This window comes from Trachypithecus francoisi, unplaced genomic scaffold (assembly GCF_009764315.1).
Source record: "Trachypithecus francoisi isolate TF-2019V2 unplaced genomic scaffold, Tfra_2.0 Lachesis_group6, whole genome shotgun sequence".
NCBI lineage: Eukaryota > Metazoa > Chordata > Mammalia > Primates > Cercopithecidae > Trachypithecus > Trachypithecus francoisi.
In genome coordinates, this window is record NW_022681471.1 from 9,614,194 (window position 1) to 9,632,551 (window position 18,358).

Consider the following 18,358-nt stretch of genomic DNA (forward strand, 5'->3'; position numbering starts at 1 on the left):
GCATTAATGAAAAAGCAGAAACATTTATGGTGGTTAGGGGTTCCTAATTTAGTTCTGTTCCACATTGCCCTCTGGTCACTAAATCAAACATAGAGCCGCTGCAGCTTAGGGAGCCGCCATTCTAGCAAGGCAAGCTCGTGCTAGGGCACTAACTGGAAGCCTGTTTTGAGCTGGCTGTAGGCTATGAACCCCCTAAGGAAAGAGACAGGGTCCCTTGGCCTGAGGCTTATCAGTGATGGAAGGAAATGTTGGGTCCAGCCCCTCGGGAGGTGAGGTGCACTAGAGAAACTGAGAGGCAGCCAAGTGTGTCCACCAGGACCTAATGTTGCTCACAACCCCTTGACCACTTAATCATCTGTCATTCTTTTAAGTAAATGCCTGCTTATGCTCATTTTATCATTTTGAACATTCCTTCTTCAGGGTGCTAACTTGACAACTTTTGGTGTATCTGTACAATATTAGATAACCACAGGAACCTTCTTATTCAACTCCCACATTTTATGAATGGGAAAACAGACTCAGAGAGGGGGAACTGAGATACAGAGTTGGCTTTCTGGTAAGATAAGCTTCCTAATTTAGCATGGGAATTATGCTTATCTCTGTGTCTAGCTCATTCCATGTTCTTTAAATATTTGTTTCAATAAAATGGGATTGGCCTTTGGGTTAGGGGATCTCACAAATACACAGCCCTCCCCCCGCCCCCGGCCCCCACACACAGATTATTGATTTGATTTGGAAAGAATGGTAGGAGAAGGTGAATGTCTGAGGCCAACCATTTCCAATTCTAAATCTGTGGCCCCCTTCTTGTTCAGAGCTGTTAGCTGCTCTGACCATCTTCTCCTCTTTAGTTAGGGTGCTACCAGGGCAGTATGGAAGGTTTCTTCCTACTGCTTGCCCTGCATATGTGCTTTCTTCTTACTCCAGGCCTTTCCTGCATTGCAGATATTGCAGAGCCATGTGGTATGACACAGTTGGGTGAATTTGATTACACATGCTTTTTATTTCTGCTTCCAGTCTAGTGCTTACCCAGAGCCCTCCACTCTCTGCTACTCCTTGCATTCAACCCTAAACTGAGTCATTTATCATAACCTTTGCCAAGTCTTTTGAAGCTACTCTTTCTTTCCTTTTTGCAAGCAGTTTGAATGTTTTATTGAAGTCTTGAATGAAGTCACAATTTACTATTCTGTCTTTTGTTCATATGCTAATTAAGAAGTGTTATCGGGTTAGCATGGCATAGTTCATTTACAAAACTATTCATGGTCATTTTGATTTTATAGGTTTCTCTCTGTTTCAATTTCACAAAGACTGTATATCTGTTTTTATTTTAGTTAAAAAAGTTAATGTTAATTTCATTTGTGCTCACTGAGTTTCAAGTGTAATAACCTTGCAGATATATTTCACCTATTTTTATTAGAATTGTATTTTTTTCATGGACATCAGTTTTTTTTTTCCCTATGTCAGAAGCAACTAGTTATTGGCAGCAAAGGAATTTACTATTCCATTGCGCTGTGTAACACAACTAACATTTTTTTCAGTATTTATGATATGAAGGCACTGTTTCATAATTGCTTTATAAGTTGTCATCAACATAATCACCCCCATTTAGACTAGTGAGAAAACTGAGACATCACATGGTTAAGGAACTTGCCCCAGGTTACCTAGCTAATAAGTGGCAGAACCAAGATTTGAACCCAGATATCTGGTCCCAGAACTGATGCACATAGCCAGTATACTTCTGTTCTTCATCATCCCTTGTACAGCCTCTTTGAAACAACCTGGTAATTGCCATGCTCTGTGAAAAAAGGCCATTAAAATTGCAAATATCAGAGTACCTCTGATTTTTGAGCATCAAAAATATACCCATTAGAAGATATTCATGAGACAGTTAAACATTGAGGCTCCAGCCTTGATCATACTGTATTTTCATCTCCAGTCATACATAGCTTGATGACCCTTGGTGATCTCAAATGGCTCTAAATGATATTCTGATTTTGGGGCTAGGCCTGTTTAATCAAATGAGTGAGCCATATCTGTAATTCTTCCATCCATCCATCCATCCATCCATCCATCCATCCATCCGTAGAATTCTTCATCTGCGTGTAACAGACACTTAGGTGTTATTTATCCTTACTGCAGAAGAAGAAGCCCTGTTGTATCCTAAGAAAATGAGACACAGCTTCAAGAATCACTGGCTGATCACCTTGAGGGGAAGCCAGTTTGTAAGGTTTGCCAATTTTATGTATCTGCAGCCTTCCATATGTTACAGGGACTCTTAATTAAGCTGCTGAATTTGGCATTAGTTGAACTTTCAGTTTACTTTCAAGGAGAGTCATGCAGACAATTCCAGTCCAAGAGAACAGCAGTTGGGAATAAACTGATAAACTTGGCGAGAAAATGAGGTGGGAGATTAATTTGGTGACAGCAGAGCATTCTTGCTGGAGACTACTAGTGGTAAATGAAATTAGAATGGCAAGGGAAAGTAAGGTTTGTTAGAGTAGCTCTGAAACCAAGCGCAGTATACAACTGAAAATAAAATTCTCTTGTCATTGTGTGCAGACTCTAGCTTTGGAGCCTGACACATTTGAATTATACAGCAGATTTTCAAACTAATTTGATCATATTCAAGATCACAAGAGGCCAAAATTACCCAAGGCTCAGACACATTAATCTCCTGGAAATTTAAGACAAACTCTACACAGCCCCAGTCAGCCTCTACATTTCAGTAACTCATTCCTTTCTTCTTCTGTATTTACTTAGCAGTGCGCTATAAATATACTAATATACTTCCTTCACTTATGTCCTACTTGTGTTTCCTGTCAACTCCATGAGATTGTAAACTTGCCTATTGCAGGAAATAATACAGCCCTAGCTCAGAGGTCAGTGAGAGGTAGAATGCAAGTGAAAGGAGAGAAGTGATTGGGCTTCGCCTCAGCCTGCACCTACTACCCAGCTGATACTTTTCACAACGGCAAAAGATGAAAGAGTGGAAGAAGAGGGGGAGAGTTACTCTATGCACATGGCAGGAGGAAGATTAGTACCCTTGGAGGGCATGTATGGAATTTAAAACCTGCTCACTTTGGGAGGCCGAGGCGGGCGGATCGTGAGGTCAGGAGATCGAGACCATCCTGGCTAACACGGTGAAGCCCTGTCTCTACTAAAAATACAAAAAAATTATGTGGGTGTGGTGGTGGGTGCCTGTAGTCCCAGCTACTTGGGAGGCTGAGGCAGGAGAATGGTGTGAGCACAGAAGGTGGAGCTTGCAGTGAACTGAGATTGCACCACTGCACTCCAGCCTGGGTGACAGAACAAGACTCTGTCTCAAAAAAGCAAAACAAAACAAAAAAACCTGCTCATGCATTCTGGGCAGGGCAAGGCAAGGCAAGATAAGTGGAGCCTTCGATAGCAATGGGCCTGTCTTTGAGTTATAACCTGATAAGGTCCTAGTCCCGGGAACATAGCTAGGGGAACGAGGAAGAAATAATAACTTTCCTTAGGCAAATCACTTTAAAAAATCACCTTACTAGGTTCCATTGTTTCTGAGCTCCAGAGCAAGATGGAGTGTGTATATATGTGTACGTATGTATAATGTTTTAAGAACTTTATTGTTTATTGCCTTTTCTATCACAGGGTACCAGAAAATTTGGTAAGTGGCAATTTTTGTGATTGAAATATACCACTTAGGTGTTCTAGTTGTTTTTCTACACAAGATTCACTGTAGTCTCAGCATATGGATAGCAAAAGCTGATAGGAGAAAATTCTCTCTCTCGTCTTTTGAACATCAGTGAAAGGAGAGTTTTCCTTACCACTCGGCAGCTCTTGACTGTTGAATTTTAATATTCTCATTTGGAGTTTCATTTGAACAAATAGCTTTCTTCTCCAACCCATTGTACTAACAGTCACTTCAACCTGCAGTTCTCCTTCTCTACTCCACCTCACCCTTTGTAGAAACAATTACTTGATCTTAGTGAGGTCTAGACACAGTTCATTAACTAATATTTTGTATTTATAAAAATTCAAGTGTGTGGATGAAAACTACTGAAACAAGTCTCATTGTCTGATTGTAGTGGAGTATCTATGTTTGGAGTTGATTGCCCAGTGGTGTTGTGGAGACTATGACCCAACAAATAGTGCCATTGATTACATGCTGTTGTTTACTCATTTATTAGTAAACCCTTTGGGCTTCATTACTAATTGTTATGTCAAATATCTAAATAAATAATATCTGTTAATCATTGAGATGTTATTCTTTAAAATGTAATTTTTAGGTTCTAAAAGATGCAAAGATAATGTTATATCACATCAGTGTCCTTTGACAGCTTTGGCAGAGTCTTAAAAATATATATATTTTTTAATTTCCATAGGTTTTTGGGGAACAAGTGGTATTTGGTTACATGAGTAAGTTCTTTAGTGGTGATTTGTGACATTTTGGTACACCCATCACCCGAGCAGTATACACTGAACCCAATTTGTAGTCTTTTATCCCTCATCCCCCTCCCACCCTTCAGAGTCTTTTTTTTGTATGGGACTTTATAACATTATCTTTGCACTTTTTTGAAGCCTGAAATTTTTTTGTTTGTTTTTGTTTTGGAGACAGAGTCTCGTTCTGTCACCCAGGCTGGAGTGCAATGGTGCGATCTCAGCTCACTGCAACCTCCAGCTCCCAGGTTCAAGTGATTCTCCTGCCTCACCCTCCTGAGTAGCTGGGATTACAGGTGCCCGTCACCACTCTCGGCTAATTTTTGTATTTTTAGTAGAGACGGGTTTTGCCATGTTGGCCAGTCTGGTCTCGAACCCCTGACCTCAGGTGATCTGCCCACCTCCGCCTCCCAAAGTGCTGGAATTACAGGCCTGAGCCACCATGCCTGGCCCCAACCTGCAATTTTTAATTCCACGTGTATTGTCTTCTCATGTGTATTAGTTTGTAAGTGATTTTTCTCCCTGTTCTGCTTGCAGAGAAGTCAATACTGTGAAAAATACCCTGCCCCAGTTTATGATTATTAAGTGAGATAAACTTTAAAAGAGAACAGCTCATGGCCGGCTGATTTGAATGTTTGCCTTGTGCCCAGCCTCTGTTCCATGGTACACACTAGTGCCGGGTGATAGGCCCTTCTGAAAACCTTTTACAATTGTCCTTGTATTTTATGGCAGGTTATGTTCACAGAAAATTTTCTGTAAGTCAAAATAATGTAAATTGAATCTGATTTTCTTCACAGAAGCAATATTACATTGGGGATTATATCTCTGGCCTAAAGCCTGACTTTTTATAAAAATAGAAATAGCTGTAACCATCATTTGAATCAACTGTTTAATTATCTGGAAATGATGATTCTGAATACTGTTCAGGAGAAAATTGTCTGAAGTATGTTTAAAATCAGTTAACAAGGCATCACAATAACCAGTCACATTAAATTATGTTTAATGAACTAAAGTGTCGTAGTAGACTATACAAAGTTTTTGTCATAATCACTGCCTTGTTTTTACTGAAACTACTTAGAAGATTGTTTTTCTTAAAACAGTTTCTGCAAAGTCAAGGACTTCTCACAGGATTTCTTTTAGTAAATTTTGATAGGTATGCTTGAGGAGACTTCTGGGGGAGACTTTGAAGAGACTTGGTGTTATGGCTTTTTGAGAAACTGAATTGAGATTTTCTTCATGCTTTGCTTTGCTCATTGTAAATTCCCTGTAGCAGAAATAGATTTTGGAGAACAAGTTATTGGTCTGTCTTCATTTTGATTGTCACCAGAGAAGGGTTAATGATAAAGTTATGGTTGTTGAGATCTGAAGGATTATAATCAGTAGGTAAAGAGGGAAGAGTATTCTATGCTGAGGGAAACAGTGGAATACTCAGGGACAAGAAGGGTCCTGCGGCTTACCTGGAATGGAGAAAAGGCCAATGGGTTACAATAGAGAAAGAGAAGAGGAGGGCAAATGAAGTTGGGGAAATAGGAGGAAGAGACCAGACTATGTATAAAACTTTGCAGGTCAGAATAAGGATTTTAATTTTCAGTTCTAAGATCAGTGGGAAACCATTCAAGTGGGGCCTGGAGAAGCAATATGATCAGGTTTGTGCTGCACATGGTTGTTGTGTGGTCCTGGCTAGGTTAGCCCTCAAGTACTGTGCAGCCATCATTCTTGGCACTTAGCTGATTTGTATGAGCATTTGATGAATGCCTGGTCTCCCCTCTCGCTATACTCTAAGCTCCTTGAAGGCAGGGACTACTGTGTCTTTTATTCATCATCCTGTCTCTAGTGCTGTACACATAGTAGGAGCTCAATAAATATTGGTTGAATGGTTGCATCAACTTTGTTAACAGATTTACCTTGTGACCCGCTATTAGTCAAGGGAGTTACTTTTTTATTGAGGTGAAATTCACGTAACATAAAACTAACCATTGTAAAGTGAACAATTTATTGGAATTTAGTACATTTATATTTTTTATAACCACTAACTCGTACCTAGTTCCAGAACATTTTTATCTCCTAAAAAGGAAACTCCATACTTATTAGTTACTCTGGATTCTCCCCTCCCCCTAGCACCTGGTAACTACCAAAATGCTTTCTGTTTTTATGGATTAACCTATTCTACCTATTTCATATGATGGAATTATACAATATGTGACCTTTTGTGTCTGGCTTCTTTCACTTGGCATAATGTTTTTGAGATTCATTCACATTTTAGTACATATCAATGCTTCATTCATTTTTATGGCTGAATAATATTTCGTTATATGGATATACCACATTTTGTTTATCCATTCATCAGTTATGGACATTTGAGTTGTTTCCACCCCCCCCTTTTTTTTTTAAAGACAGAATCTTGCTCTGTTGCCCTGGCTGGAGTGCTGTGGTGTGATCTCGCTCAATGTAATCTCTGCCTCTTGGGTTCAAGCGATTTTCCTGCCTCAGCCTCCCGAGTAGCTGGGATTACAGGCATCTGCCACCATACCCAGCTAATTTTTGTATTTTTAGTAGAGACGGGGTTTCACCATGTTGGCCAAGCTGGCTTGAACTCCTGACCTCAGGTGATCCGCCTCCCAACGTACTGAGATTACAGGCATGAGCTACTGCGTCCGGCTGTTCCACCTTTTGAATAGTGGTGCTATGAACATGTGTGCACAAGTTTTTGTTCTAATACCTGTTTTCATTTATTTTGGGCCTATACTTAGGAGTGGAATTGCTGGGTCATATGGTAATTCTATGTTTAACTTTTTAATGAACTGCCAAACTGTTTCTCATAGCAGCTGAATCATTTTACAGTCCCACCAGCAATGTATGAGGGTTCCAGTTTCTCCACATCCTTGCCAACACGTGTTATTTTCTTTCAGGCTGTTCATTCACACCTTCTGGAATGCATGAATGAACTTCCCCTTATTTGCAGTGAATATTTCATTCCTTGGTGCATTATCACATTGTTATTTCACAGTATGAAAATTGAAGTGAAACTCAAAGGTACACTGGACAGAATTGGCGTAAAATTTGAGTCCAACAGCATTCTGGTACATTGCTTTCTGAGATAGACCTGCAACTATTAGGAGAACCCCACTTTTTCTCTTATATACTGTTTTTAGGATTGAAGAAGCAGTCTAAAGGACTAATCTCACATCCAGAGAAGTTTCTTCCTTCTGAACATATAAAGCATTTAACGACTCTTCTATTGGAGGTGTCTTTTGAGAGTCGCATTGAGAATTATAAGAAAGCCCCATGTAGTCTTATAGCTGAACGTTCTCATCATAGGTAATTTTCTATTGATTTGACACATTTGTATTTCTACCCTTCTTTTTTTGTTTTTGTTTCGTTTTGTTTTAGTTTAGCGTGCTCAGCATGCAGGGAATAGTTGTATTTGCTTGTAGTAAATGACTGTGAGCCAAGCTGAGATGTCAGCAGAACATCATAGAATACTCAAGTACACTGACTATATAAAGATCATTACAGATTCCTGCCTATTTGAAGTCATCAGACTATCAGTCCACCATTACTTTGAGGTCTATCAGTCCTCATTAATAACGCTACCAATGCAAATGCACTTTAATTTCCATTCTTTGAGGACTGCCTATATTTCATTGGGTTCTGCCATTTTTCTACCGTTAAGTAATGTTATAACTATTTTCTATTTGACAGCATTTAAAACGTTTTACATCATATCTGAGTTTACAAAGTAGAGTAAGAATAGACTTAGAATTGCATTAACATGTTGCACACACATATGCTTTTTGTAATAATGCAAAGTGGAGTGAAATGCATTGCAGTCAGGAGAATTGAGTCTTTACGAACTTTTAATTTTTGAGTACTAATCATAACTAAGCTGCTTGCATTCCAATGAGCAAAGGTTTCTTAATGAAGAAACCTACAACTACTATGTTGTTTCATGAATTAGCTGAAAGCATTAGTTTCTGTTTAAAGCTTCCTAGGCATTTTTTAATGTTGGCTGTAAATTCTTATAATGGTTTTGGATACCCCCTAGGTGTGCTTTAGAAATACCCCATTGCTATTTTCAAGCATATACTTGAATAGAACTTCTAACTACTGTTTGTCCTATTTGGTAAAAAACATTTGTTTTGTAGAAAATTGTTTGGTTTGAGGGTGGTTTGGCCTTTAGTGTGAGTGGTGTTTGTTTTCGCAAAGTCATGAATTTTGAATGTATCCACTCTAATAAAAATTATTTCAAATGGCTTTATCTCTCCTCCCTGCCCCCCCCCCCCCGTGTGTGTGTGTGTGTGTGTGTGTGTGTGTTTTCATTTGACAGCAGAAATCCTGTGTACAGGTAAGATTTGTATTCTAAGAGTTTTATTATTTTTAAAAATTGCCCTTATGGTAGTTAATTCTAACCTGATTTACTTGCGGTTGTTTGTACCTTGGTTGCTGGGAAGTGAATTTCATTCCGTTTTGTCAGAGGAGTAAACAGTTTCCCTAGGGTAACAGGCACATTTGAGAAGGCATTCATTTTTTCACATTTAAAGATTACCATTTTAAGTAAATTGCTACTGTGGTGCTTTAAGTGAGCATCTTAAAAGCCTGAAAGAACCAGTGTACCCTCTAGTGTACCAAAAGCAGCACCCTGAAGGAGTTTTATCTAGTCAGTTTGTACTTAAACTTTTTTTTTTTCAATTATACTTTAAGTTCTAGGGTACATGTGCACAACGTGCAGGTTTGTTACATATGTATACATGTGCCATGTTGGTATGCCGCACCCATTAACTCGTCATTTGCATTAGGTATATCTCCTAATGCTATCCCTCCCCTCTCCCCACAATAGGCCCCAGTGTGTGATGTTCCCCTTCCTATGTCCAAGTGATCTCATTGTTCAGTTCCCACCTATGAGTGAGAACATGCGGTGTTTGGTTTTCTGTTCTTGCGTTAGTTTGCTGAGAATGATGGTTTCCAGCTGCATCCATGTCCCTACAAAGGACACAAAGTCATCCTTTTTTATGGCTGCATAGTATTCCATGGTGTATATGTGCCACATTTTCTTATAAATCATGCTGCTATAAAGACACATGCAGACATATGTTTACTGCAGCACTATTCACAATAGCAAAGACTTGGAATCAACCCAAATGTCCATCAGTGACCGACTGGATTAAGAAAATGTGGCACTTAAACATTTTTTAAAAGGCATTAGCACATGAACCTTTTCCTGGTCTTTGTGACTTTTCATGATGTTTCATTGATTTTTTTTCCCTCCTTTTCTGCTTTGAAGCCTGAAATTTTTTTGTTTGTTTTTGTTTTGGAGACAGAGTCTTGTTCTGTCACCCAGGCTGGAGTGCAATGGTGCGATCTCGGCTCACTGCAACCTCCAGCTCCCAGGTTCAAGCGATTCTCCTGCCTCACCCTCCTGAGTAGCTGGGATTACAGGCGCCCGTCACTACTCCCAGCTAATTTTTGTGGTTTTGGTAGAGACGGAGTTTTGCCATGTTGGCCAGGCTGGTCTCAAACTCCTGACCTCAAGTGATCTGCCCGCCTCGGCTTCCCAAAGTGCTAGAATTATAGGCGTGAGCCACCACACTCGACCGGCCACACTTCAAGTTTTATTGCTAGAAAATCTGTCCCTACTAGCTGGGTGCAGTGGCTCACAGCAGTAATCCCAGCACTTTGGGAGGCCGAGGCAGGTGGATCACCTGAGGTCAGGAGTTCGAGACCAGCCTGGCCAACATGATGAAACCCCGTCTCTACTAAAAATACAAAAATTAGCTGGGTGTGATGGCGGGCGCCTGTAATCCCAGCTATTCAGGAGGCTGAGGCAGGAGAATTGCTTGAACCCAGGAGTAGGAGGTTGCAGTCAGCCGAGATCGCACCATTGCACTCCAGCCTGGGTGACAAGAGTGCAACTCCGTCTCAAAGAAAATCTGGCCCCACTTTCCCCTGCTTCATTTTAGATCAGATTATTTGGTCAAGTCCCCTCCAAGTTACATATGAAGAAACCAATGCCAGGACTTCCCCAAGACACATACAGACCAATTGATGGTAGAAGGCTGTTAGGACCTCGATCTCCTGGTTTCTTGCCTCTCTTTATTAAGCTTTAGAAGCAAAAACACCCACCTAGGATCATAGCCAAATACTTAATTTTACCCATTTTTGGCATACATGGATAGAAATTGTCACAAATACAACAGTGATCTCACCTCATACCCTTGAGTGCTTTGCCAGTATAGCTGATTGTGAATACCATGTGTTTTTCCTACCAGTAGACTCTAGCATAGATGTAGCCCAGATATGTAGACATGTTTGCTGAGATAAGAGGTGTATTACCGTAGCATTGCCCAAAACGTGCTGTACAGAATGTCATGTCACTGTAATTTCCTTGTGGGGAAAAAAGTTCTGTGGTCAAAAAATTTTGGGAAATGCTGACTTACACAAAGTTAAAAAAGGTTTCTTCAAGACTTTATGGAGCTTTTACTACATGGGTATGCATTGTGAATAGCCAGGAGGAGGGGTGGGCTTCCCCTTTCTCTAAGGAACCTCATTATTAACTTGTTCCATGTAATTCAGTCTGGGGAACACTGAGTGTGGTATCCTGATATTCTTGCCATTCATCTTACTGTGGCATTCCTAGTTGGCAGTACTCAAAGGCATATTAAAATTTAGCAGTCTAAACAATTTTTATTTATATTAAGGCATTACTGAATATTTGTCATGCTCTTTTATGCTTCAATATCGAAGTTATACATTGCACTTCAAACGTCTTGCTAATTTATATAGTCTCTTTTAAGCATGTTTTAGGAATAATTACAATCAGATCATCTGTTATATTTATAGCGGCATCCAGTCTTTATAGTGCACAAAAGCTTCAAATCCAAAGCTTTGGGGAGAGGGAAGAGATGATGGAGAGACAGTGTCAGTAATTCCAGTGCAGTTCCCAAGCGCCTGTGTGCTCTGCCACAAAGGGAGAAACGAATTCCTATTTTTACTGTCAGGGTGTCAGACCAACAGTTCCAAAATACTAACGGTATATGTTCTGGACAGCAGCCTCCATAAGCTCCTCGAGTGGCCCTCAGTTGTCATCAAACATGGCACTTGTCAGCCTCCCTGGCTAACTCTAGTCCTCTTCATGAACACTGAAGAACAGTGTTTTCAAAACCAAGCACTCTCTGCTAGTGGACCATAACTCATCCTGCCCTTTTAGGCAGGGGGTAGCACCAAAATTTCCTGTGCCTCTTCTGTAGAGCCCGAAACTTTCTTGCTTTAAATAAAACATTTACATGTGGGTTATGTTGAGGACATTGCCTAGTTCCATGCTGGCCCAGTTGTTAGAGTTTTAATATTCCCATAGTTTAACATCTGCAAACCTCCTCCTTTGTTCCTGCAAATAGTTTACAGTCATTTAAAGTGATTTCTGGGTGTTTCTGTTAATCCTGCTGTAAGCAATCTGTTACGTTATGTGCCCTTATTTTATAGATAAGGAAATGAGGCTCAACTAAGTCATTTTCTCCAGGTCTCATTTTGAAGAAAAAAGAAAGGTATAAATAATATTTCTCAGAGTCGTAACTGTCTTGCTTCCTCTGTCCCCTCCAGATTTTGCCCTGAAAGCCTTCCCTATAGGAAGAATGTTTTTTTAAAGAGATAGAGTCTTACTCTGTTGCCCAGGCTGGAGTGCAGAGGTGATCATAGTTCACTGTAACCTTGAACTTCTGGGCTTAAGTGGTCCTCCTGCCTCAGGTTCCCTGGTAGGTAGGACTACAGGTGTGTGCCAGCATGCTCCGCTAATTAAATTTTTTTTTTTTGGTAAAGACAGGGATCTCACCGTGTTTGACCAGGCTGGTCTGGAACTCTGGGCCTCAAGCAAAGCATTGGGATTACAGGTCCAAGCCACTGTGCCAGGTCCAGGAAGAATGCACCCCCTGCCCCAAAATCCCTTACATTCTTCATTTATTCAACTAAGCCGTGCTCCACAATGGAAACTGGCTTTTTACCTACCTCTTTTGTTGGGGATGTTAAGAAAAGTTATAGCCTGGATGTGCTGTTTGAATTAATTACATTTACAGCTCGGGCAGTTTTTTAAGCCAGTTTGCTTTTTGTATGGTATTTAACAGTTTACTTGGAAAAATGCATTCATTGTTTTTGCTGGACACACTCCAACTTATATTTGAACTGGCAGACCTTTCTAGAAAACTTTATCACTTTTATAGTAACGACACTGTCACTGAAAAAAGAAAGAAAACCCTGTTCAGGTCTTCAGACACCCGTTTTACGATATTTTTTCTTTTGCTCCAGCTAGAGTTTCTTATCTCTTCTTATACTGTAATAAAAAGTCTTCTCTGGTGATCTAGAAAGTAATTTTTGGATGAGAATTTATCTCTTCTAGGTAATGATACTGGTAAAGGCATTTTTCTCCCTAATATCCAGTGGCTTTTTTCCTTGTGATTGTTAGATGTTACTGTTGGCTGCTGAGATATAACTTTCTTACCTATGAGATATCTAAATAGTGAGAAAAATCTTCCATCCCTAAGGGACCTTTCCACATAAACCATCTGCTTAGGCCTTATATATTTTCTTGCATATGTTTTTGAAGCTTGAATTTACAGTATTACAGTCACTCTCTCAGGGTGGGGAAACTCTGTATAATAGTGAGTACTTAGATTATGTCTCTTCCTCTTAAACTACAACTAAAAGTTCAATTCAACTTTCCTCAGAAGCTTATTGTTTAGCCCTACTTTTTATTGTGGTCCATTTATTGTAGGCAGGGATTAGAAAAGAACTTTCCAAGATGAGGAAAAAGTACTGTGTAGTGTAAGATACTGATATTTTAAAATAATAACACCTTAAAATACAAAAGTTGCAAAGGCAAATCAGGTCTTTTGAGAAGAATAACAAAAAGATGTTAAATGGTGCAGTAATGGGGCTAAGGCTGCCAGAGTACTGCTTTGAGCTCTTAAGGAATAGACTGTTGTCTGATGCTTCCTTTGCTGCCTCTCATGGAAGTACAGGAACTAGGCAAGCCATAATTGGCTCACTTCCCAAGTTCTGGGAAACTTTACAAGGATCACTGGGGTTGGTACAAGTTGCTTGATAATCTGCAGCATTCTCTCTGAGATTTAGCTGCCATTGTGTTGCCAAATTTCTGCATGTCAGTATGCAGATGGTCCCATCTCTCCCTTCAGCCTCTGAGGTTTGTAATATATATTTTATTCTCCTCTTTTCAGCCAGGTTGAGTTTTGAGGTCTTGGGGCCTGCTTTATTCCTGCTTTTTATTTGCATGTATATTTTTATCCATTTCCTGAGGGTAATCGTAAATGGTTAGCTGGATTGTCAGCCTCACTGCTCCTATCTTTAGAGTTAAGAATCTCCTTATTTAGAGTTTTAAATTTTGTTAAGTGTTTGGAATGAAAGACTGTGTGTAGAGATGGGTAGGGTGAAAGTGAAAGGGAACTTCTGAGGCTTTGTATACTTGCTAGTTACATTTTTGTGCATATTGTCAGGCTTTGTGTTAGGAAAGATTCTGTTAATAAGGAAAGTTGAGTTGCTGAGACCCCAAAGGAACACTGCGAGTCGCAGGTTACTTCCTATAAATGGAAGAACCTGAATCATTAAAAGATAAAATTCCTGCTAGAATCTTGAATCACAGAATGTTTACAGTATTTTTGATCCATCAACTTTCTACTAGCAATCCTTTAATGAAGCTGCATTTCAGTCTTTAGAGCCACAATTTCTGTAGCCCTGAAGTTCTTGGAGTAAGGGCATGGTGGGGGAAGGGTGATCAGATTGGGAATACTTAGAATTGATTGTCCCTGGAGAAATTAAACTGCTCAGTGGATCACTTTGAGATAATGAAAGGTCCACTCTGAGCTTCCAAACAAGGCATTGCTCTTATCCAAATCCTCATGGTCAGTGCTTTTTCTTAAGCGTTGTGTGTGGTGATTTAGGTGTTTGTGTGAGGCCTAATGTCCATTTCCTATAGCAGTTTTTATTCAATTAAATGTGCTGCCATTGGGTAATGCCTAATTAGAGAAATCTTTGTGTTTAGCGATAAGCTTTGTGTATTCATTTGTCCTTTGGTCAGGTGTTTGAGAATTTCAGTAAATATGACCGTAATTAAGCTTTAAAGGCAGAACAGCACAAAATTCCCCATCAGTCTTGCTTCACTTCCTTTGGCAAAAGGAGGAGAGACAGCTTAATCACTTAAGTTGCAGTAAAAGCAAAATCTGAAAAGTGCAGTTTTAAGGATCATTTTAGAGTTATGATTGTAAATTACACATCAGGTTTATTCATCTTTGCTTGTTATAATGGAGTGGGCTTGGAAACCTCAGCAATTTGACCACCGAATACATTGTAGTTATTTTAACCAAGAAGCTTAATACACTGGAAATGTTGCCTGGAACTGTAGTGATCTCCTCCCCGTACCCTCACCCCTTCAGCCCTAGTATGAAAATGCTGACTTCTGGGAGCCTTTTAGTAGACATCTGAAATTTTGATGAAATGCTCTTTGAATTTTGAATTTGTTTGGCCTTTTTAAGACATTATGCTGTTCAAAAATATTCCTGCTTCAGAGAAGAAAAATAGCTTTGGGCTGGAGCGTGGAGAACCATTTTAAATCATCATGGCCAAGTCTTCAGATTTTAATACATTTTTTTGTTCATTTTTGAGCCATTACTTTTATTTGCTGTGGTAGCTTACAGAAAGCAGTTCGATGACCAATAAAAATAATGCTGTAACTGCCAGGGATTACATCAGTTTTAAGATTATTTGCTGATAATTCAAGTAGCTTTGCATTATGTCAGGGCCTGTAATTCTCATTATCAGTGATCTGAATAATTGATGGGAGATAACCGCATGCAAAATAAATTGTCAAAGGGAAATCTTACTTTGTGAGCAGCTTAAAATGGTTGGGTGGAACACTATTTGAGGGTTATTTGTGTTTTTAACCTTTGGAAAGCAAATTGTTTATTTAAATTAAAGAAATAGTGCAAGATTATGGCTGGCATACTAAAAACTTGTAGGATGTTGTTTAAGGACAATCACTGTTTGAAAGAGTCTGTGGCAGTAATTCTTTTTTTTTTTTTTTTTTTGAGACGGAGTCTCGCCCTGTCGCCCGGGCTGGAGTGCAGTGGCCGGTTCTCAGCTCACTGCAAGCTCCGCCTCCCGGGTTTATGCCATTCTCCTGCCTCAGCCTCCGAGTAGCTGGGACTACAGGCGCCCGCCACCTCCGCCGGCTAGTTTTTTGTATTTTTTTAGTAGAAACGGGGTTCACCGTGTTAGCCAGGATGGTCTCGATCTCCTGACCTTGTGATCCGCCTGTCTCGGCCTCCCAAAGTGCTGGGATTACAGGCTTGAGCCACCGTGCCCGGCCTGTGGCAGTAATTCTTAACTGTGCTTGCAAATTAGAGTTGTCACCTGGGGAGCTTCCAGAAAAATAAGTATTAAATAAAAGAACAAGGCATCAGTATTGTATTTAAAGCTGTGACCAGGATTAGGAGTCAAAGATCTATGGCTAACTGATAAATATAAGTCTTCTAGCACCTGGAAAGGATGTAGAGGTAGGCTTTATTTCAGATCCTGTGCCAGCTTTTATAGTAACAGTCTTGTATTGAGGTATCTATTTTTCTTCAGTTCTTATCTAGTCAGGTCTGGAGGCAATCAAGGAACAAATTTTGTTTCCAATGGCTTTTCATTTTTTTTTATGACTAGCAAAGACATAGGATTTTAAGATGGTGCCAGTTAAATGATTACTCTGTTAGGTTTTTTATTGAGAGGCCATTTTGGGGTATAAATTACTTGCTTTTTTTTTTTTTTTTAACAGTATTCAGTTTATACTATGGAGGTATAAATTAGGAGTACAAAAGGTTGATTTTTATCTTGAGAAAGAAATTTACATTGCTTTCTCTGTTAATTCATATATTGTAAACATTTTTAAATATTTGCCACACTTTATTATATAGTGTGATGTGTCATTAAAATAGAGTCAGTACCAGCATATTTCAAGTTTTAAGAAATGCTGTTCTTAAGGACAATTGAATGGGAAGCAGTTCAGCACAGGATGGACTCCTAATGAATTACAGTTCATTATGAGGTGCCAGGAGTCACACACTCCCACTCCAGACTACACTGCGTGCCATCCAAATGGGAATTTACAAAATGATTTCTACTTCGCGTTTCTCTGCTTTGGCAAAGACACCTACGTTATTCAAAATCACAGGAACTAACACCACTGTTTTAACACTCTATATTGGCAGCAGGTGGGCAGTTATGGTGAAATTTACATGAGTTCAACATTGTTATTTTTTATGTGAACCAAATATTATTATACAGTTGCAGGAAATTCCACCAGACATTGCAGTCTCATCAGCTTTTAGGGTGAAACAGGCATGGAAAAGTCACCTACTTCATACTACCCCACCCCCAGTCTTCAGGCACTTCTCAACCCAAACCTGTTTAGGGTAAAGAGACTGCTATTTTGGAAAGTGCTCAGAAGTAGACATTCTGCTGCTTCTTTCAGGCTTCTTTTTCATCATCTAATAGCAATCACTGCCGGGATCTGCACACACAAAACCCCAAACCTCCATAGTAATTTCAATCCATTTTCTCCAATTTAATGGAGATAGAGGTCATTTAGGCCTTATTCAAAAAAGATCAGAGAGATAATGTATGAGGAAAGCTCTTAGTAAAACTGGAAATGTCATTCAAATGTAGGAATTCATAAAAATATCAGTGTACCTAAAAAATTGTGTTGTGCTTTCTCCTTTTGTTCTTTGGCACAGAATGTAGAAGACAATTCAGTAGAAGACAATTCAGAATTGGGAAAGCACTAGTCCATTTTTGTTTTAAGTTAATCAGTGGTTGCTGTAATTGAGGGGAAAAATCTATATTGACAGCACACAACATATCCTACTTCACTGATTCTCTACCTCCTTTGCCTCTTCCCCTTTTCCACTTGTAGAATTAACTAAGAACTTGTATAAAAGGTAACTGCCTCATTTACTCTGCAGCCACTTCTTCCTTGTGTGAAAAACTAAACAGCCATATGAATATTAAATTAAAGGTTGCAAATTGCAATATATACGTGAACTTGGCATTTTCTGTAATTCAAATTGGTACATTATAAGAGTCAGGTCTGTTGTGGAGACCACAGAGAGGCCTTAACCTGCAACAGAAGGTTGGAGCTGGGGTGAAGCCAGATAAACTATACATCTGGCAGGTGTACACACTTTCACTTTTAAGTTTTACAAAATGGATATTATGGAAAATTTGGTGCTCTTATCAGTGAGCTGTGTCAGAACCTGTATATTACAGTTGCAAACAGAAAGTAAGCCCCTAAATCAAAGCTACCACTTGGTAAAGACACTGTTTACTGGTTTCCAGGAACTGTGTGAAAATTTACCTATGAATCATTTACTCTTAGCATGCGAAGGACCTTGGACAATCAGTTGTTCAAATGCCTTGTCTTTGGGCAGGCAGATAAATAACTAAGCTGCCCAGCATGGATACTTAACTGACTTTTTCCAGGTCTCCAGGGATCCCACAAATTCCCTTAGCACATGCCAGAGTAGCTTTCCAGAGTTATATACAGCCTGAATCTCTCTTCTACTTCAATTTGTCCCAGTTACTTTTTGCATGATTCCCTGCAAATTTCAAAGGCAATACCATAAGCTTAAGTGAAAACGCAAGGCAAAGAGGTTTTATCTATACTTTGGGGTGATTTTTAATTTTTAAACGAAGAAATAATTTTCTACATACAATCTACATAAGATGCACAAATTCAGACTGGAGTACGTTCAGACATTGTAGATAACTGGAAGACTGCAAGTTCTAAGTAGTCTTGCTTAAAATGATTACTTTGAGGGTGGGATTTATACCTTTGACCTTTAAATAGATCAGTGAAAGGAAGGAAAATCTTTGTGACTACATATATTAAAACATTTTAGGTTGG

The 18,358-nt window shown here is 39.4% G+C and overlaps 1 protein-coding gene across 1 annotated transcript in view; it reads left to right on the top strand.

Moving 5' to 3' along the window:
- Positions 1 to 18,358, top strand: part of ATP11C (ATPase phospholipid transporting 11C) — a 218,588-nt gene that overhangs the window by 92,718 nt on the left and 107,512 nt on the right.